Genomic DNA, 23,028 nt, shown 5'->3' on the forward strand with positions numbered 1-23,028 from the left:
TAGTGAGCAGCTCGGGTGAGATTGAATGCAAACAGGGATTTCAAAGGGTATCAATGGGCAATAAATGTCCCACCCTGGTTGATTGTCATTGCTAGGGCAGCGCTGCTCATTCTGATTTGGCTTCCTTAATAAACCATTAGCAGATCTATAAAGAGGGGACAGATATATACAGTATATTCTGAGATACCAAGCAAGTGGTCACAATGGGGTAAAACTGACAACAATAAAGCACCACAAACCATTGTCATCACAATTTAACATTGTCACCACATGGGGGCACTCTTGTTCTTGAAAGCAAACACATGTATATCTAAAAGAAATTGGCTTCACTTACCTGTTAAGTGCACATGCAACACTAATGGGTTTGTCCTTTGTGTCTATTCAGAAACTGTTTTTGCAGGAATGCTTAGTAAGCATGGCACATCATCATCTGTGCAGAGACAATACATTTCATAATATAGGATCATACACACATAACTGTTCCTTGGCTGGAGAGAGTGTCCTATACCAATAGATTCAAGACTTGAACAGATTGAGATTAATACATCGGATTCATTGACAGTTGCAGAAACCTGTCTTTTACCAATCACAGCATTTAACAGCATTGTTCTCAATCAGTGCCTAATATAACATACTAAATCTAAATTTTCAAGTCATGATCATTTCATCTTGATTTGCCAGTGCTATGTGGACTCTGTTATACAAAAAATGCATAGACCTCCTTATTATGAAAACTAGGGCCAGATTTCCAAAGCATTTACACCAGTCTGTACACCAGAAAAACCCACTATAGGCTGCAAAAAAAGTCTTAAAGCTGATGAACATTATATATAGTATACTTTATATGCATTTACAGGGTAGAAATGGTATAAGCACTGAATCAATCTCTTTTAACTAGAGTAAAAAAATATATATTAAAAAGGGTAATAACCCTATGATCATAAACTGTAAGTGATAAATGGTATATTTTGTGCTGAACTGCTGCCAAAAGGATTCCATCTCTGCTAATACATGACCAGTAATGACACAGCAGGGATTTCCACAGCTTTAGTAAAGCTGATACATGAAAGTGCACTCCCCCTCCCCCCCATTGAAAAAAATGGGAAAGAAAACTTTCAATTCAGGTCTTATAACGTGTCTAGAAGGCTGCTAATTAAACAAAGGGATATAACCCTTATATATTTACTTATAATAATATTTGTGCCCACCTTTTGACATCCTACAGAACTACTGTCTGGATCAGAACTTAAACATAACACGAAAGAAATGCCAGCAATAAGAAAGCTGTGTCAGAACACTGGATTTCACAAAAGGCTAGGTCCCTCTGTGAGTCACAGCAGTTTTTATCCAGTTTATATTTCCACTGTAGTCACGTTTATTTATTTAACTTGCATGGTGTGACTTTAAGGCTCAGTTTGTTAATATTCATATTTTGTACACTAGGGGGCAGACTGCTACTACCAACCTCTTACTCTTAACCTGTTTGTCTCTACCTCAGAATATCTACCTTCAAAAAAACACACAGTCTTTATTTTACTGAAAATTCACACAAATATGATTATAACACACCTCTTGTTTACATAATGGTTATTTTATGCATCTAATTTCTGCACAGAAAACCTGCTTACCATGACTGTGGAAGAACCACTGTTTATTTCTAAGGTTCGTGGGGTATTGCCCGTGGATCACCAATTAATTCCCACAGGGTAATCACTATGTTTAGTGTGCTCCTCCTCCCACACCCTGTTTATCGTCACGTAGTAGTGTTGACGGTGAATGAAGCACGACGTAAATTACGAGTTGCGGACACAGCACTACCCTGTGTGAGCTCCCCGAGAGAGCTACGCTGTGCGAGCCTTCGTTCTACAGAAATATACTCTTAGTTCAAACGCATAGTCACTTCAATTACTTGACGGTTCAAGTCTTGAACTGGTCAACGATTGGTAAACGTCACGTGGTAAATTATTCAAATTCAATGGAGCCGAACACGCAAAACACGTTTATCCAATATATTTCTTTACTAATGAATTGAAAGACAAAGCCAATATGTAGATGTGAAATTGTAAAGGCGTAACCTGGGACTGTATTGTCTGTAATTCCAATGTAACTAACACTTTATTTCCTACTGATTTCAAATGAAATTCCTACTGGATTCAGAAGCCACGAGCATGAGTTCATGACATACTTTTCACAACTTCATAACATTTCCCTTAATGCACATGAAATAATCCTGAACAGATACTTATTTTAAAGTGTTACCGGTTTTTTTTTATCCAACATTATTATTATTTATTTATTTATTTCTTAGCAGAGATGAAAAAAATAAACCGGTTTTCAACCCAAATGGCAGCGACCATCACTGCAAGCTGTCTCAAAAACAAAAGTCAAGGAACGGGTGGCCATATTCCCTCAGTCCCTGGAGGGGTCCCACCAAGCCAAGCGTGCAGGGCTGAGCCTGCGCTATCCTGTAGAAAAGCACCTTTCACGAGCGCCAAAGTTCATTGCAAAAGTAAATGTTGCAAGAAACATTCCTCAGTGAAATAATCATTACCATCGGCGTGTACTGTATGTCTTATACACAAACTGTGTTTACATTCTTGGTGCTAGTGGTTACACACGAGTGCATTTTCTCTTTAACGTCTAACGTGTTGATTAGAAAGACGGAAACAGGCATTTTAATGACGTGTGCATCTGCAAGCACAGGAAACAGATTGCATCCTGCAGAAAGCATGGCCATTCCTGAGAGTTACATCACTGCAGCACTGTCACAGAGGCCCCCTGTGTCACACAGGAAGAACATCGCCGCCTGCCTGTCAAAAGAATGTACCGAGAAACTGGCGGCATACCTGATGCGAAAAATCTCGTAATCAACCACTGCTTGATGTTGACGATAATGATGAAGACAGTAGTTTGTGGTCTGTGTCATTCAGAAATCCCTATCTTCATTTTTGTAACTTTGCAGTTCTTTGGAAATGCATTTGAAATGAGCTATTAAAATGTATGATGATTATTACAATTTAGATGTAATCAATTATTAGGTATTCTATATAATAACAGCAGTGTGGCGTAGTGGTTAGGGCTCTGGCCTCTTGACTGGAGGGTCGTGGGTTCAATCCCAGGTGGGGGACACTGCTGCTGTACCCTTGCGCAAGGTACTATACCTAGATTGTTCTAGTAAAAAACCCAACTGTATAAATGGGTAACTGTATGTAAAAAAATCATGTGATATCTATATAATGTGATATATTGTAACAATTGTTAGTCGCCCTGGATAAGGGCGTCTGCTAAGAAATAAATAGTAATAATAAAACATTGATAAGTAAACTCAATGTACTCAACCCAGTGCTCTTTAATGCATACTGTTTTTACTAGCTTGGTCCTCTTGAAAAGGTAATCAGCAGCAAAGGTATTAATATTTTAACTGAAGTTTGATTCCATAGAATAAATAAATTAGAGACCCTTTGTAGCAAATACATCAAAATGGGGTTGGTGCAAATAAGACTTACCTGATCTTGTTACCTATACACTGCGGCTAATCAAGCGTTATCATAGTTTTTGATATTTGGTAATTCTTAACAGCCACTATAGATAACAGCGCCGTTATTAAATTGACCTCTTTTATTGGGAAAAAAAAACTGAAGAAGGCTGTCACATGCAATACTATCCAGTAATTAATACTTTATGGGACAGTCCTGTATATACTCCATCAATCTTGAAACCTATATCTACATACTCAGTGCACATAGCTTTGAGGCATTGTATCCAGTGACTGCTCTATTTAGTGGTAAATATTCCAGTGAATGCTATTTGACTTCCTGGATACCTTTACCGAGTTATTTTGATATGCTTCTTTGCTGCTTATTACATATTGTGAAATCAGCTATCGAATGCAAAACAAATACAATAACAATGTATTGTAAATGAACACTTTGTGAGAAACAAAACCTAAATGGAATAAAACATTTTTGCGCGAATTTCCCAAAGGTACATACAGCTCAACTATTGTATCTGGTCTGTAACAGCAGACGTAGCTAATGCCTAATACATTTCGTGTACCTGGCTTCTCACACATTGTCCTCAGAATAAATGCTTAATGTTAATGGCTATGAAATCCATCCCCATGTCTATAAATCCCTGAACAGTCACCGGTTAGTTTTCAAGACACTGTGTAGCTTTAAATCACTGAAGTGTGTGTTAAACTGTATGCGCTATATATGTATGCAAGTGGCTTTGGGTGTATATGACTGACGTGGCGATTATCAAACGAAAATCGCATAATTTCGAGGGAACGACCAATTGACGCACGAGAGGGCAGGACTTTGGAAGCAAGTTAGAGTGTAGAGAAAATTAAGTGTTACCAGGAGTTAGCTTACACAGCGGGACGAGCTGTTTGAAGAGAAGTGTCTCACTGTAACCACTATTTTGTCATTTTCAAAAGTGTGAGGATATTTGCTTTTCAATATTTAAAGGACGACAAAGCCTTTCGACCTACGTGCTACGGTAGGAAAGCAACTAACACGGTTTTCTTTGTTTGAAATAATAATGTATTATGGAATGTAGAAACTCGACTCCCTGAAATTGACAACACTGTTCTACTGAGATCGAAACGTGTCAAAGTTAACGTGCTATGTATTTTTGCATTTTAAAAAGTAGTATTTATGTCCATAATACAGTCCAGCATATTGCATTTCATAAGGATAATATCCAGTTTTTTTTATTTAGGGATATATTTGAAATTGGATTTGGCGTGGTCTCGTTTCTTCCAATATGTGGCATTAGGTTTGGTGATGATGTAGTGTACAGTAGTTCATTAACGTTAGGTTGGAGGATTTTCAAAAACTCTGGGATGGAACTGCTTGCATATCTTTGTTCAACGGTAAACCTTCGAAAATGCTGTGAGGACAGAACAAAGCTCCCATTGAAAAGCACACTTTACGATTACTGTACCTTTATTTTTTATTATATATATATTTTATGCGGACACACCTTTTAAAGAACACAAGTTGTTCAGTCGGGGGAAAAATACAGTTGTGCTTTTTCCATTTTTCTATTTGCCCATGTGGAATGTTAGCAGCAGAAGCTACTCCCTCGACTGACTAAACACAAAGCGGATTCTCACCAACACACACAAGGCTTATTCAGGGAGCTTAGAATCACACAAGTATAGCAAACACACAGTCAGACAGATACACACACACACACACAGAAAGCGTTACCCCCCCCCCCCCCCCCCAACTAAAAGTCGAATAAAGTTTAATATTTGATAAACACTTAATTTTTGTTGTTGTGTAGATTACTATTTCTTTATTGGTTTAATTTGTGTAGAAGATGAAAAAAACAAGCCAAGTTTAAAGAAACCACTGAGGTAACCTTGCCCAACACAAAGCAAATGGGCACAACTGTAAAACCGATGGGGGCCAAGGTTACCCCAATTGTTTCTAATAATTTGTATCAAAAACACAACCTAAGTTAGTAGAAACAATTGGGGCAACCTTGACCCCCACCGCTTTGACAGTTGTGCCTATTTGCTTTGTGCTCGGCAAGGTTGCCTCAGTGGTTTCTTTAAACTTGGCTTGTGTTTTTGATATCTCCACTTTAAATGGCTGGGCACTTTTGATAACTTGGCGTTTTTTTTTGTTTTTGTTCACATTTCCAATGTGTTTGTTTCAGATATCACTTCTTTTTTCACTTATAACACATACACATTACGGGCATAGCAAAATTGTTCAACCTATATTGAGGCAATGTATTGCCGTTTGGATAGGGTGAATGTAAATAGTAGCCAAGTCTGTTGAAAGGGTTAAGATGTGAATCTGTGTTGAGTGACAGTTATGTAGTTGGAGTGAAAGTATGACCAGTTAGGGTTCGAATCCTGCCCTTTTTTATGCATGTTAAAGTTATGTGTGGGGAAAGTACATGTTCAATGAAAGTGTCATTCATATCAACAATTCTTTCACATTAAAAACATGTTTGTTACACAAATAAAATACATTACATTTTTTTAAAGTTTGCAATATAAACCTTGTGTGGGAGTCGAACCCAAGGCTTCCATTGCAGCTTGCAATGCAGACACCCTAACTTTTGTTGGAAATGGTACTCGGGATGACGGTGTTGAATTCCCCAAATGTTTGTTTTATTTGAAACTACAGAGAATTTCTGAATTAGTCTTGGCAGTTTCACTGCATATTCTCTTCAGTCACAGCTCACATGCTCACTCAGTCGCACCCACAGTTTCTCATTCAAGTTCAGCTCTGGACTGTCTCCAGTCCCCAGGCTCATGCACCCCCTTATTATATAACCTCCCACCGTTTCCCGCTGCTGTCCGGCTCATCAACCAGTCACCTCCATGCTCTGCAACCCCCAGAAATAACAACACACATTCTCCCCACTCATTCACTCACTCCCCCTTCCCATGCTAAGTAACAGTGTGACCTGCTCTCCTTGCAATACATGTAACATATAAAAGACAGACGAGACAAACTGAACAGACAGCAAGTCCTGCAACAAAGCAATTGTCCGGGTCGTTACAATATATTTTTGAATTTGAAAGTAAAAATATACATAGTCTAACTTCATTATATTGAACCCCCCTGGGACCTAGAGAAATGTTCGTTATATCAGTTTGTTCACTATAATAGGGTTTGGCAATTTGCTGTATTAGAATAATGAAGAAACCCCCAAATTGAACATATTGTAGCAATCTCGGTAAACACAGGCTGGCGCATCACACAGGGCGAGGCAATCCACACGCAGGGCGAGGCAATTCACACACAGGCGGAGGGCGGGCGCGAACCCGGGACCTCGCACGCTAAAACATAGCGCCAATGCCGCTGTACAAAAGCACCGGGAGTGTATATCGGGCTTATGTCATTGTGTGATTACATGATATGCAGACAGGCTAAAATAATTGAATCTATTCAGTCTTGAACAAAGAAGACTACACAGTGATCTGATTCAAGCATTCAAAATTCTAAAAGGTATTGACAATGTTGACCCAGGGGACTTTTTCGACCTGAAAAAAGAAACAAGGACCAGGGGTCACATGGAGATTAGATAAAGGCGCATTCAGAACAGAAAATAGGAGGCACTTTTTTACACAGAGAATTGTGAGGATCTGGAACCAACTCCCCAGTAATGTTGTTGAAGCTGACACCCTGGGATCCTTCAAGAAGCTGCTTGATGAGATTCTGGGATCAATAAGCTACTAACAACCAAACGAGCAAGATGGGCCGAATGGCCTCCTCTCGTTTGTAAACTTTCTTAAGTTCTTATGTTACCTACCAAACCTGCTGCTGCCTTCCCCTGTGCATGCTACAATATTTATACAGTATACAGTAGCTCTTTCAAGTCAGCTTCACATTGATCAACATTTAAACTGTATATTTAAAAGAAAGCAGTAACGAATTGAAAAATAAAAAGTACACTTACATGCTGAGTACAATAATTACGTGCCCTTTCTCTTGAAAAACATACCCAGTGTAGATTGCTTCATATTTTTCGTGCTTTTCGCAGTGCACGCTCTTTCAACCTTGTTACCTTCTCACGCCTGTTGCCATGGTTGCAGTTTGTGTTGAAGATGGTAACGGTTGCGTACGTCACACATAATTCGCACTACAATAGGTTATCTGTGAATCAGCCTTATCTTTGAATTAGCCTACCAAGGTCTCTGTTTTCACTGAGAGAATAACACATTCACGCTGGAGAAATTTCAGTGTCAGTCACTACCAAGATTGTTTTATCTGGGTAGATTTTGTAAAAGTGATTGTTCCAATAGGGATAATTACCACTGGAAAAAAAAAAAAAAACGGTTATTGCTGCTTGGATCGTTAGAGGGTTCATTATAGTGAAGTTAGACTGTATTTTTTTTTTTGTGCAACTAGTCCATTTTAAAATATCAGTAAATCATTTGATATAAATGATACAGATGTAAAAGATAAATGCGTTCCCTAGTATATTTGACAAACAAATTAATTGTCATCAAACTCAGATGCCCTATAGTATACATATGCATGGATAAAAGTGCCTGGGGTCTGCAAAAAAATACGTGAGGAGGACATTTTTACCTTACTTTGGCGACTTATTTCTCTTACTGTGACAGGTATTGACTATTATTTTCTACATTTCACCTAAGTGTTGGGAACTACAAATTAAAAGTGAAATGGTGCTTTTGGCTGATTTACTTTTGTTGCGCCAATACTCAGAAAACACATAAACTGGCCTTGCTGTATAGAGAGTGGCAGTTCTCGTGCTTCACTGATGATAACTTGGCGCGAGGAACTACTGATCCTCTCAGTTTTGTAGACATATTGTTGTATAGTTACTTGGATTTGTACTGTAAAAAAAATACCAAAACACCACCACCACCGTAATATCACAGTAATATCATTGGTAGGCTTGAAAAAGCCTGGCAAAAATGTTACTGTACTGGAAAAAATGACTGTACATTAAAGTTTATGCATTAACTAATATAGTAGCCTATATAGACTGTGAAAGCTAAATACAGAGCATGTAGTCTAGAAGAATTAAAAATGGGAAGTACAGTGCTGTACTGTGGGCTTTGATTGACCTGAGGTAGGAAACTGGTGGTGTTATAAAGTGGTGAGCAGATTGCAGAACAACTTTATTTTCTATTTGAATTTGCTTCAAAGGCACATTTGTATTTCCTAGTCTGTTCAGTGGGTATGGCCTCTATTTCATTTTTCACTCTTAATATTGCAGAGCCATACTGTTCAACCATACTAAATACATTTTCTAATACACTGTATACATGTTCTTAAGACAAAGACATATTGTTTAAATAGAGATTTGAAATACAAAAGGAAACCCAGCTCCTAAAACTGATGCTTGTATTAAGTCAGGACATGAAGCTAAGACCATGAAGAGCAAGGCAATGTTGCCTTCGTTGGCCATGAAGATTCAGGGGCACCAAGGCAGTTCAAGGGGGCAAAAAGTCAAAACATAAATCCAACCCAAGGGCACCAAGGCGATTTCATACTCATTCATAAAACAACAAAAAAGAAATACAGAGAGCCAATTATGTTGATGGAATGTTAATTCAAACAAACACAGATCAATGTTTTCTGAGTGATTCGAACACTAATTTTACAACAATAAAATATAGGTCATTTTTTCATTGTAAAAATAAAATGGTATAAAAATATCCAATTTAAAAGCAACAAACTCATAATGAAAAAATACAAAGGATAATTTGGTAAAAAATAAATATTCAGGGTATTTTTTTTTTTTTTACTAAACTTGGTCAGCCTGTTAACAGTAACATGTTAACAGTATCTAAATATAGTTTTTGTCTGTGTCCTGTAATTAAAGCTTTTTTAAAACCCTCATGCCATGTGTTTCATAATTTAGGGTAAGCAAGTTCAACTGGATTTCATATAACAAGTTGTCCTAAATGCTAAAAATAGAATTGGATATTATTCTTACACGGCACTGGTTCTAATTTATGGAAATCGTGAAATCCATGCGCACTGTGAAAAAATACAGCCTTGGTGATACAACAGCACAAATAAGCGATGTCAGTGAAGAGAAAGTAAAAAAAAAATATATATATATATAATATATAATATATAGATTTTCAGGCAAACTAGCTGAAGATTTACCCATGGCTGGAGTGTAATAACGATAGTGGTCAAATGAGTTGTTCGGTAGCTAACTGCTGTAACCCGTACAGCCTGTACAAACAACGTGGATTTGGGCAAAAAAAAAAAAAAAAGAAACAGAAACTTCGCCAGGCAATGGAGGGTGCTCTGCATGACAATGATGAACAGCTGCATGTACATAATGTTAGAATGTTAGATGTTTACATTTGAGAGACTTTATATAGTTTCACAGTTCTTGAAATGTTCAGTTGCAAAGAATTTGCAGTTTTTTTGTGGTTCATTGCTGGACACTCCAAAAAAAAAAAAAAAGTATGCTGTTTTCAAGCATATACATTCTAACCCACTTCGTGAAAGCACACATTTTACTACTTAAAAAGCAGAACTACACAAGGCAGTGAGAATGTATTACACAAATATATGAAACCAGAAATCTACTTCTCAAGATTGTGTTTCGTTCACTATTCTGTTATCTCTCCAACTTGGTTCATAACGCAGGGAGCTGCTGCTTGAACCATGTCATACACAGCTACTTGCTGTGTTTTTTTTTGTATGTGTGTGGTGTTTTTTTGTTTTTTTTTGGTGTAAGGATTTGAGCAAAACTAGTAATTATCTACCAAATTTGTGTGTTCATTTTTTGTGTTGGCGTTTGGGGGGAATAACACCGAATTACAAAACAGCAGCGGTCATTGAAATGTCTGTATAAATTAGCAATTTATATACACTGAAGACATAAAAGAAGTTAGAATGTGTATTGCACCGTTGCATTTTTATATATTGCAATTTTAAGCATAGAATCAGATCTTCTTATACCATATATGATCATAGATTATGTGTAATGTGGTATATGTTTTCTTTTTTTTTTTTTTACTAAGCTGTAAATTAAAAAAGGAAATTTAGATATAGGTCTACATTTTTTTAAGGATCTTCATGTGTATGTGAAATAGTGGGCAGCGAAGCATCGAAAAGAAAGTAAATTGCAGCTGCTAAAGAAATGGCCTGAAAACTCTCTGCTGTTTGATATTTTTTTGTGAAATGCCTAAATGATCCAAACACAGTGGAATGCAAACTGTACAAGTGGCTCTTAACATATGAAGGCACAACCAATTTCTGCAGTACTTGATGTAAGTTCACATTATTATTATTATTATTATTATTATTATTATTATAATTATTATTGTCATTAGGTAAATCCTAGAACACTTCACTGCTGCTTTAGACAGCTCTTCTTCCTTCTTTCTTTTTAAACGTTTTTGAGTTAGCATGGTGCTCCCAGACAAAATCAAATTGACACTGCCAGTGAACACGTGTGATTGAAAATTCCTGGAGGCGCAGTCATATTGAGCTCAGTCTAACAACGTCCCTCCCTCTGTTTTGCCCTTCATTAACCAATGATACAGTACGTCTTTCTCATGGCTTAGTGCTGGGAGGTTCACAGTAAAAAGAATGGCAACAACAATACATTGATAATGAGTCATTTTCTCGCAGGAACGAGATTAGACAGAATTAAATTGAATTGTGACAGAACGGGCCAGCTGACGCTGAGCAAGTTTGTGAATGGGTTGTAGATCAAGTTTGTGAATGGGTTGTAGATCAGATGTGCTGCTGCTGAGTGACACCGGCGACAATGACGGGCGGGCTTACAGGCAACATTTGCCTTAAGTTTTTTTTTTTTTTAATTTGAGAGGCATTGCAGCAAGTGGCTTGGGCACCTTGGCATTTGCCGCCGGTTATTTTGCACCCTGTTAAGTCTCACACACACACATTGAGGTTGCTCTTCCTCCTCTACTGTGGCATAACTGACAATTTGGCCATCACCATGCGCACAGCCACAGGGACAACCACTTTACAGAGCTGACACTGCACAGTACTGGTCCTGCATTTGCTCATATTGTTGTGCTTTTTTTCCCCCCATTTCTTTTCCCTGTGGCTACATGTTTTCCAGTTGCTATGACATTGTGAAATGTACTTTATGGCGCAACGCCAGTTTGCCTTTAGCGGAAATGGTGGTTTCAAAGAATGACCTAGCAGCGTCGGTCAAGCAGTTGCACTGCACGGGAATCTAGACCTTCAAGGACTGTTTTAGATGTATTGCAGTTTAGTATGTGATGCCTTTGGATAGAAAGGTTCATGGGGTCTTAGGGAAGAAACTTCAGCCACTTAACTACTTAAAATAAAAATTGTAATTTTGTAAGGCCATGTAATGAGTGTGGTAACATGTGATAGGCTTCAGTCTCCCACCACACATTCAGAGATTGTGTGTTGTAGACGTTCTAGATGTTAAAAGTGAAGACTTTGCAAAGTAGCGCGGCATGTGGGTGCAAGGAGTTTTATGAGAGTGTGAATAATCTAAATAAAAATACGGTTGCTTCATTAGATAGCTACTTTAATGTAGGATGTGAAAGTGGGGGAGTTCACATGTCAGAAACAAGTCTCTGGCTCCAGTTGATTTTCTTCAGATTGTCTCTGCACTGTTGCTGTTATGCGTCCCTTTTTCAGCAGCTTCAAACCAGTGCTTTTGTTGAAAAGTATATCATTTAAGGTTGAAATTGATCTCATCTCTGATTTGACTTCTTACAAAAAAAAACCCCAAAACTCTTTAGTGGACTAGGAACTTGCTGTGTCAGCTGAAAATAAGGGAGCTGGGTGACTACACACCATAAATTCTTTAAGTCATTGTTTCCATCTGGCAGGTTAATAACTTAGTTCCAAATTTGCTTTGTTCATCCTTGCAAAGCAGATATGTGCAGCAGCTTTTTCTTGGCGCCTAAGTTGGTGACATCACAGGGCAGCTGGAGCAGGTAGCTGCGCAGTTGAGGCAGCTGAGTGGTGCAGATGCCCAAAAGAAGCTGCCACAGAATCTGTTGTAATGTACCATACCAAACATGGCTGTTGCGTGAAGCACAATTGACAGGCGGTTCAGCTAAGGTTACCTTCCTGGTGTAACCAAAAGCAAGAAAAGAAAATGTATATGCTGAAGCAATTTCCCATAGTGATGATCCATAATCATTAATGTCTTATCAGGCCTATTATATGGGAACCGGGTAAATGTGTAAAATATGTGGAAACATTTAACCCAGGCAGCTTAAACATTAACAGCACCTAACCGCTTAATTGCACTTGTGCTGAGCATGCTTTAAATTATACAAAGTGTTCCAATAAATCGAGTAATGAAAAACAATGATCAATATCCATATACGCTTAAATAATCTTTGTCTTTGAACTACACACTAAACAAGAAGCTTTTGGCTTTGTACCTGTTAAACCCCTTAATAAACCCGTTCGAATCAGAAATGGAGTAGAAATTTCGGATTGGCAAGCAGTTCTTTAACTGCACAGTAGCAACTGTCATTCTTTTTACACTATGACTTAACACCTCTGCTCCATGGTATTCAACCCAGTCAGCCCATTCTGGATGAGCCCAGTCTCTTAGCATGCCATTGTGTTGTGAATAAAAGCTGCATTTATAGCTGTGACCAGATTAAAGGTTATGAGTTTATCAACAGTTAGTTATTTATTTTATAACCTGTACCCCACCCTTGGCATAACACTTTACTGGAAACTTTCAGCAGTTACTGTGTACAGTACAGATCTTTGAAACTGCCTTTTTGATTGGTTAACGTGAAGGAACAGTGGGAAATCTCTAGGTAGGCAGACTACAGTATTTTTTAATTTAAAATAAATAAATTGTACTCCTGCATTTCTGTAACATTGGGGCTGGTTGGATGTACTTGTTGGAAATTCAATAATAGCCACCTTGTTTCCAAAGTAATAGCATAACCAATGTCGGTGTCATTTGAATTATGCATTTATCTGACCACCTGTAAAACAGAGAATATTTTAAAATCAGGCTTTTCTTCTTTCTTGTATGGAGTTTGCTGTTCTTAACCTTTTTTTACTAAACTTCTACAGTAGCTGCCTGCAACCTAATTAAGCCATTAGCCCAAATATTGTCTTCATAAACTTGCAAAGTAAATTTGCAAGTTCAATTCTGAAAATAAGTTATGTTTAAAATCTAATCTTAAATCCACATTTTTACTCCAAACCTTTAACTAAAACCATAATCACTGTCACAATGCTAATTTGCTATTCAGCCCCCCCCCCCCCAGCAGGATGATTGAAATGTTATTCTCTACAACAGATGTTATTCAAAGTGTGGATTCGTGGAACATGTAGTACCAGACCAACCTGCGACACTGATGCCTCACTGCACTTCACTGTGTCTATACTGTCTAGGCTGACAGAGGAATGCTCTTTTATCTTCATCTTTATCCCAAAACAATGAAAAGCTTCCTTAAATGTTTTATCTTCAACCTCAAAAACACAGATACACTTTCGTTATGTGATGCCTCCCTGGCATCTTGGTGTGCAGTCTCAAGATAACAGCTAGATAATGACTAATTACGTGACTAAAATGTTTAGCTTTTTATTTAAAGAAATAACAGAGATTACAAAAGTTACAAAAGATGAAACATCTCTAGGTTTGTTGCTTGTTTTCCTTTAGTTCAGATATAAAGCATCTTGATGGATTAGATTTTGTTTTCTGGTACTTAATCACTGTTTGTGTTCTATCTCCTATTTACACCAGTGGTCAAATTTCAGCCAGAACAAGCGCAGGATGTGATTAGGAAGCTAAAGTGCTTTTTTAAAAAAAATATACTTGGTACAACGGAAAGGGACGGAGATGTGGCTATGTTAAAGTAATACATAATTTTTTCAAGACTTTATCTCTTTCTTTAAATAAAGTTGATTTGACTAGAAAAGAGATTCTTTGTCAGATTATTTGACATAGAAATGCATTATACATTAGTTAACATGTTCCAGAACACCCTGCAAAGTTTACAATAAATGCATTACATAATCTCTGCTGTGTCCCATGTTGTCTGTATTGCAACGGTATATTTTTAAACATACTGTGGACTACTCTTTCTACATTTATCTCGCATCATGGTTCATAAATCAACTTGGCAATATATTTCTCAACATTTAGGCTGCAGGATCGCAGTGTATCCAGATCACTCTCCCTCCTGCAACAATGCTTTCTGCAACAATGTTTTCTGTTCCAAAATTACTGCAATCATTTCAATCAGAGCATTCGCATTGTTGCAGGAGGGAGCAAGAACTGGATATAATGCAGTGTTTAGAAAAAGAAAATAAATGATCCTGGCTAACATTCACAAGTAAAAGTTGAAAAAAGCAGTTCCCTAGTTTATTTAACCTGTGATGTGTGAATTGCTGCGATATGAACAACACAAAGGTCAAGTCCTGTGTTCCTTTTAAACACTGCAGAGGGTTCTGTAACACTGTGTTTATACTATGGTACAGTACCAGTATTCAGTATCTCTGGACACCTGTACTAGATTCTCATACTGTAGGTTTTCATGTTGCATCATACTACATCTGTTTTAATTTGTCATTCATTTATGTATGTATTTATTATTGTAGATATAGATATTGAATATTTTCTATAAAAAAATTCTTTGTACCTCCATGTTGTTGATTCATACTCATACTGCCAGTAATTCTACGTTGATTCACACCAGGACTGAGTAAAACTGAAAGTGATAAGCTCAGTATATTTTTTTGTGATGATGTGGAGGAGGTTCCTTTAAGCAAATGAGTATAAAGGCATCCTCTGCCAAATGGTGAACTCTGATAGACGCTGCTGTTATATGGCAAGAAAAATAACTCTTATACGAAAATTAACCCCTCAGAGGTGGATGTGGTCATTCTTACTGTTCGACTGACCAGACCTTTTCAACGCTGCGATTTTTTGGAGGGAGGGGAGTGCATTACTTATGAAATATGATTTGGAACACATTTGTTTTTCTGATTTGTTTGTGATGCAGGTTAGAATTTTCGGTACAGAGATGGAAATAAAGATACTATTGCATACTGTAGCAGTTTGATCCTGGTTTTAATGAGACACATGGGCTTGATACCTATAGACTGTGGTTATTTAAGGTGTATTAAAACCTGGAATGGGTGGAACTGCGATACAACAGGAGTCTTTTTGCCATCCCTGAGGTATACTGTATATACTTAGGTAAATTGGCTTAGTGGTATAATGCCCGATTTTCATAGCGTGTATATGTTTGTTTCCAGCTTTGTTCATGAGGGAAATACACTCGGTGGTTTCATTCAGATCCACTTCTAGGTCTATTGTTTCCACGACACAAAGAACTGCATGGTCCAGAACAACATTAAACAACTGGCTGCCCAGCTTTGATCAAGGATTGACTGGATTTAACATGCATGGGTGCTGCTCTACCTTCAGAACTCCCCCCCTCCCCCCCCCCCCCCTCCAAATGAATCTATTGGCTGTGTCCGTTCTGCATGCTGTTGGATTCTGTGTTGATTTCTGTATTCTTTTTCTTTGTTTCTATGCAGAACATCATGCTGTAAAATATTCCAACATCACTGAAACAAGGAATGACACCTTGTGTTCAAAACTTACATGTCCTTTTCATAAACGCTGCAGTAAATATTAGGGGACATTTTTATAAACAAACGTTTTGAGTGAACCAGCTGTAATTGTAATTGGGGGGCAGGCAGATGCAATGTATTTTTAGCCAGAATGTACCATTTGCACAGGATTCAGAAGATTACTGTGTGTAGTAATTTGCACTGTAGCCCGGGTCTTGCCTTGCAGCCTGTGAATCACAGGATTACACCAACCTGAACTTCTGTTGTGATAAACAGGCTTTCTCTCTGTTGCATTGCTGCTCTTGTTCTTGTGCAAGCATGTTCAGGATTAGACTCCCCTTGCCTAGACTGAATAATGGCCTAGAATTGTATTTTTTTTTTTTTTTTTAATTACAGGGATTTATCCACATACCTGATTGTTTTATTTGAGGCCCACTTCCCCACATTTGTGAACAGAAACTTCCTTATGGAAGCATACAAAGAGAGTGTGTTTTCTGCTGGTCAAAGAATGAATGAAACATGATTCACAATTAGGTTAGCTGTGTAAACCAGGCTGGTTTATTAATATGTTATATTAAAGACGCCCTTCCCATTGTTTTATGAAAAATTCCTTCATGCATGTTGAACCTTTCCATGGATTAAATCCAGGCTTCTACAGTATTTGTGTTTCCAATATTAAGCCTATAAGCACTGTCTGTGCCCTTGACTTCCAAACTAAAATAGAAGCCAACTTTCAAATGAGCACAGGATTCTGACTGAATATGTGAGTGAATTTTTGCTGATCTATGCAGTGCTAGGATCCCATTCTCACTGCCTCAGGATAAGAATATTTTGCTTTCCCTGGGCCATTCCCTACTCTAGTTTGATTCCTGGTTGTGTAATTGAACACCTTTTTTACAGGTTCTTCTTAAACTTAATTAGGCTAGTCGCTGATAAAGCAGAGCTCTCAGAATGCTATACAAATTGATAACGAAGTCTGGAATATAAGTTATAAGTTTGGAATGCTTGACAAAATGTTTCCTTTTTTTTCTTTCTTTTTTTTTTTTACTGATTTGAAACAGTTGGTAGACTTGAGCGCAAATGAAGAGTGCTATTGGTAAGAATATGAATTACTGTGTAGTTATATATTTCATATTCAGACTGTTGTCAGCTCTGCTTTATCGGTGCTAAGTCGGCTTGGTTTTCTAAGAGCATGACTCAAGTGCTATTGCCTGTGTGTTTTTGTGTTTGCATGTCTCTCTCTCCTCTCTCTCTCTCTCTCACTGATGGTACTTAAGTTTAATTGCATCTAGACAGCCAGTAATTGATAGAACAGATAGCAAAACAAATGGTGGTATAGTACCTACAGTACTATCTCCAGCTCTTGAGGCGATTGCTTTCTATGGCAATACCAAAAGGTCTTTCTAGGATCTCTTTCCACAGGTAATCGATTGAAAACCTACAGACCTGGGGTGAGATTGATTTTCTGGTTGGATAAACCAGTAAGTCTAATCATTTAATAGCAGATTTTGATTAGCTTTTGATAGCTATCGATCATTTTTAGGTTCGTCCTTGAAAATATAACAAACTTTATGTTGTGATTACGTCTGTCCGTTTCTCTGCCACAAAGTTTTGAAAATGGCCATTTGAATATATTTTTTTTAATTGGTTACATTTTTTTTTTATTAAAAACGAAACCTAAAAACATGTGGGTTGTCAAAGAGGAGATTTCCGAGAAGTCATTCTAATGCTCCTTCTTGCCAGTCTTGCTTGCTGTCAAGTTCTCATGTAAATTATGTCTTTAGCAACAGCTACTAAAGGATTTGATCTTTGTGTCCCCCATTCCTTTAGGTGACATCCTGTGAAAAGAGCATGAATTATAACTTTGACCTAAATATTGTGCAACACATTTGATTTTTGTTAGCTAGAAGGTGAACGTCCATATAAATGACTAATTTTTATGTTTTGTGTAAATTAAAATATGCTGGTGGATTCCCCTATGTTAATCTTTTCACTGATCTTTTATAATTTCAAATAGTGTCAGTTTTGTTTGGAGGGAAAAAAAAAATGGAATTGACTTCACAGGCAAATAGAGGATCCAGTGATACAGTCTTATGTTTAGTTTATAACAGGAATTAGTGACTTCTTTAGATATCGCAATTGGCATTTCTTTTTTCGTGCTTATTTTTTAAATATTTGACCCACTTCCCTTGTATTTTGTGTATTTCTTTTCAGTATTCTTATATCATGATGTCATTATCTGCCAGCATTGTCTGAGCTGCCCCCATACCAAACAAGCTGCAGCACATCTGTAGTTACAGCGTGCATTGGACGTCCATCCTCCTGTTTGGAAGCCCTTCCTAAAATAAAGCTACAGAAGATGGTTTCAGCAGGACTATGTTAATCTTGAACTGTAACATTTGAAAGAGGCGGCAGTGAAAATGTCTGGCAGAGGGGCTGCTTTGAACCTTATTCTGAAAATCCCAGTGCATCAACTGAACTCCTTTCAGTCTGCATGATGTGTGTCTCTGACTGTAAAGATTACCGGGTATTTTGACTAGACTGATACACAGGTGTTTTCTGCCACAATTGCAGTACTGATGAGGGAAGGGGGGAAAAAAAAACAACACAAAAAAAACACTATTTCCAGAAGAAAGCCTGCAATAAACACATCTACATTCCAGAACTGCCAGAAGGATGAACACATTAACTTAGCTGTCTTCAGAAGTGGCTTTTAGGAAAAGCTAGACAAAATATAAATCTGCCAGGTGGAAAAAAAAAAAAAAAGAAAGATAATTGCTTTAAAATGTGAACACTCTTCATATGTATTACTTTCTCGTCAGCAGTAAATAAAATACATTTCTATTGTTTTAAGCATTGTTAGAATCTAACCGAAAATGATTGTTTTACTACTGCATAACTTCTGCAGGCTTCAGGCCCTTGTGTGGTTGTTTAGAAAATAAAAATGTGAACTCTTTGATTTGATCAAAATAAATCATTCCTAGACTGAGTGAGCAGTCTTAGCCAACACACCATTCCGTGTTAAATACCTTAACCCACTTACCCGAGATCCTAATCCACACCACACACAAGCACACAGGCATCTTTCCTACCAAAAGGTTATAAACAAATACTTGGGATCTAACATCACTTGGCACATATGTGCACGATAATTGAGCTGCATTTTGTTAAAACACAGCATTGCTCTTCTCTTGAATGAAGCCTGTAATTTTAGAATTCCATGGTAAAGAAATCAAAGACTCTTATTATTCTATTAGCAGTGAAAGACACCTCCGAAGATAAGTGAAGTTTCTTGAAAGATTCTTTCACAGCTTGAAGCCCTGCTGTATTAATGACACTGACATGGAGGCTGTACAGCTGCTTCAGTGCTGTCAAGAATACAGCAGAGCTAATCTACACAGAACAGTAATATTAATATGCCAACATGATGAATGTTATTTGGGCCTAAAAAAGGAAAGGTTAAATATTCTGCTTTTATACTTTGTACAATTCCTTAAATTTAGTAGTAGTTTAAACTACTAAATTGTTAAGGGCTATAGCTGTTTGCTCCGCAAAGAACAAAAAATGAACATGATCAGCATGAATTTCAAATGAGCCTTAATAAGCACGTAAAATATCACGTAAAAAACGGCCACTATATACCTTTTTATGTGTTTTTCTTTTAAAAAGGTCAAAAGCTTTTGAACTGTCGCACCACACAACGTGTCCTGAACGTCTGGAGTAAGATTGGATTTCCAGTCATAAACTGTCCATCAGACACTAGGGTTTTCTGACTATTGTCTATAGTGTCTCATGTTTTGATAACGTTATCAGTAGTAGTATTTACAGTCTTTTATTATTAACGTACTTAAAGAGGAAGTAGCGGTGTTCCGAAAAATACAGCGTTACACGTCCCCACGTGTTTTTTACAACTGTTTAAATAACGTACCCGTAATTTATTTTCATTTGTTAACATCCTGACAACTTTTTACACATAACTTTAAAGTCTGCTTCAAAGCTCTTTTCAAAATGTCTGCTCTAGTGCATTGATAGTGTAAGGATTATTGCCCACATTGTCAAACAGGTAACACAGCAATAATGATCCATGATGTGGTATGGAACAGAAAAACCAGAGCACTTGTTACGCTCTTCCTGCAGTGATTGAGGACAGATCTGAAACCCCAGTGCACTAGAGTAGCCATTTTGAAAAGAGCTTTGAAACACTGTAAAGCTACTAACTTTCATTCTATAGAACTAGACTTCAAAACTGTCTAATTTTACAATTTAAGCATCTTTTTTTTTTTTTTTTGTATAATATCCATTCAGGCTGTGTTCAACCTCTTGAGTATGGCTAAGGTTACAAATGAAATGAGTTGCCATTGCAGTCTCTGCTTAGACCCTAGGGGATGATGGTGTATATCAGAAAATCACCTTGCAGTCTAGCATGGCTGGCAGTTGTTGCTGGAGTTACTTAATGATCTATCTAACAGTCCTTCTGCTTGCTGTGTACTGTAAGCTTTGGAGAGGAGAATCTGGGGGAAATCCCTTTTTAGTAAAGCACTTTTCAGTATTAGACAAAGTATGTCACAAATAGTACAGCCCACACGTTTTAACGTCTCCAAGCGCCATTGAACAGCCACAATTTATATATTTCTTTTATCCACGTATTCGTAATTGATTAGGCGATTTCTCCTAATAAAATTCCGTAGTACCTACAAATAAAATTATGTAAATTACCTGTTACATTGCTGTGTGTTTGTGGTTTAAAAAAAAAAAAAAAAGAAAAAAAAAAAAGGCCCATTCAGTCCCTGTATTGTTGAAACCGAGAAAACAGCAAAGTGGTTTAGAGGTACTTTAATTAAAAAGCAGAAATGCGTGACAGTATGATGTTTCGAAAGGAAAAGACCGTTCCGAGTAAGATTGCTTCAGGAGTGATGGTGGAGGTAACAATCACCAACTCCAGATGTACAGGGGGGGGCATTGCTGTCAGTTATGTGAACCAGTAGTCTCTGAATAAGGTACGACAGGAATTGTTTCACCTTTTAAGGCTGGGTTTTTTTTAAATCAATTGTGGTGGCCTTTAGTATGGGAGGGAACATCTCCTGCAATCCAACAAGAACAAATATGTAAATCCAGCATTCCTGCAAAGGCTTTCTATCAGAAAATCTTACTTCCTTTTGAACAGATGAGCCTTGAACTGCATGTAGGCTGCGGTTATCCCATGACCTTCCATTGCTTCAGCTTCAGCATCTGTGTCTGTGTGGCTTGTGTTGGCATTTAAAAACAAAGCAAAAGATAGATGGCTGCTTTAAGGAAATTCCAGAGGAGGATAAGGATGTTTCAGTTCACACAGATTGAGTCGGGGCCACTTGGAGCAGTAATGACCGGCTGGGGGTTGCTATTGTCCAGTGAGTAAGTGACCTTCATATTGAAACTATTTTCTTGAATTCCCACTGGACTATCTCACTGTGTTATAGTACTTTCATTCTCTGCTTTAACACTATTCTATGCTGTGAGCCAGAGAGAGACTTTACAAAGTGATCAGTTTTTACAATTTTTTCTTGAATACACCTGGAAATACAGATACATGAACTACACTTACACTGTAGTTGCCATTTGGTAATGTATAGTGTTCTGTGATTGTGTGGTTATTTTCCTTATCATCTCTCTGTTGAAAGAACATGTAATAGAGAGTTGATGTAATAGTGTATCTAGTTTGAAAATGTAATATTGTAAAAATATATTTCAATGCGGTTACACTTGTAGGCAATAATAGTTCTTCCTCACTCAAAAAATAAATAAATAAATAAAATTGATCCCCTCTACCATCTAATATCCTATATATACGGTTACTAAGAGGTTGTGGGTTCTTGGGTAAGCCAGATTACATATGAATAAAAAAAATGTTGATACTGGACTTGTGATCTTGCGATGCTAGCAATTTGAATTCCCTAGTTACGACAGTTTCCATAGCGACCATAAGTGCTATACCTGCACTGTTTGGGGGTGGGGGAGGGGGGTGGAGAGATGCTGCTGACCTAATAATTTAACTGCTATTGTAATTAAAGAAGGCTGCTAACTGGTATTGATCAAAACAAAAGGCCATTTAACATGATCAAAGCCTTGTTTCTACTCTGAATACAGGTAATTGGTGTATTGGACTAACTCAACACCCATTCAGGTTTGGTGTGGTGTTCTTTAGGCAGGAGCAGATCTCTCTTGCCATTTAGGTATGGTGTTTACTGTTGTACTTTTTTTGAAAATTAGTATAGAAAATTAACATTTCATAAATAGTGTGCAACAAGCGTACAGCCCAGCCCACGCAAAGGAATCTCTTTTTAGAATGCTATTTGGGATAGTGTTTTCAACAGCTTGCTTCTAGTAGAATTTTAGTACAGGCGTGGAAGCTAATCTTTTTATTGTATAGAAATGACGAGAAGAATTCAAGCGCTATGACTTTGTATTGCATGTGTAAAAGGAAATTGCCCTCTGCACCAGTGAGGTAAGATCCGTTTTTACATTGTTCTGGCATGCTGATAGGTTGTCAAGGAAACCCACAGATTTGAATTTTTTTTTTTTTCTTGTTCATTGTGTCATAAGGAGAACACATTTCTTCTGTACTGTCTTGTGGACCTGCTTTCAAATGGAACTTCATAAAATTAAAACGTGTTAAGGATTCCTGATAATGCCATGGACTGGGTTTGTTGCTGAAAATCTGGCTCTATTTTATGCTTTAAAGTAAGCAGTACTACTAATAACAATAAAAACACATACGGGCCTTGATTTAAACAAAGGCTTATGTTTTTTACATGTTAATATAGGTAATTAAGCTTTTTTCCTGTAACGATTGGATGGGTGTGCAGAAAGGTGTTAGGATGTGGTTTTAGCAGCCAACAGCATCTGGCATTCAATATCTGCATTTGTTTCAAAGCGACATGTTTAAATGTCATCAGAAGAGGTTTCTGGGACAGAGGTTTCAAATTGTACCCTTCACGTCAGTTCCCATGGA

The 23,028-nt window shown here is 37.5% G+C and overlaps 1 protein-coding gene across 2 annotated transcripts in view; it reads left to right on the top strand.

The window, feature by feature from the left end:
* Positions 1-4,284: 4,284 nt before the first annotated feature.
* Positions 4,285-23,028, top strand: part of LOC117417303 (cytoplasmic protein NCK1-like) — a 63,527-nt gene continuing 44,783 nt past the window's right edge. For both annotated transcript variants that reach the window (XM_034029351.3, XM_034029352.2), the window contains exon 1: positions 4,285-4,500. The gene's annotated coding sequence lies outside the window, so the exon portion shown is untranslated. The remainder of the gene's footprint in view (positions 4,501-23,028) is intronic.

Source organism: Acipenser ruthenus, chromosome 12 (genome assembly GCF_902713425.1).
Source record: "Acipenser ruthenus chromosome 12, fAciRut3.2 maternal haplotype, whole genome shotgun sequence".
NCBI lineage: Eukaryota > Metazoa > Chordata > Actinopteri > Acipenseriformes > Acipenseridae > Acipenser > Acipenser ruthenus.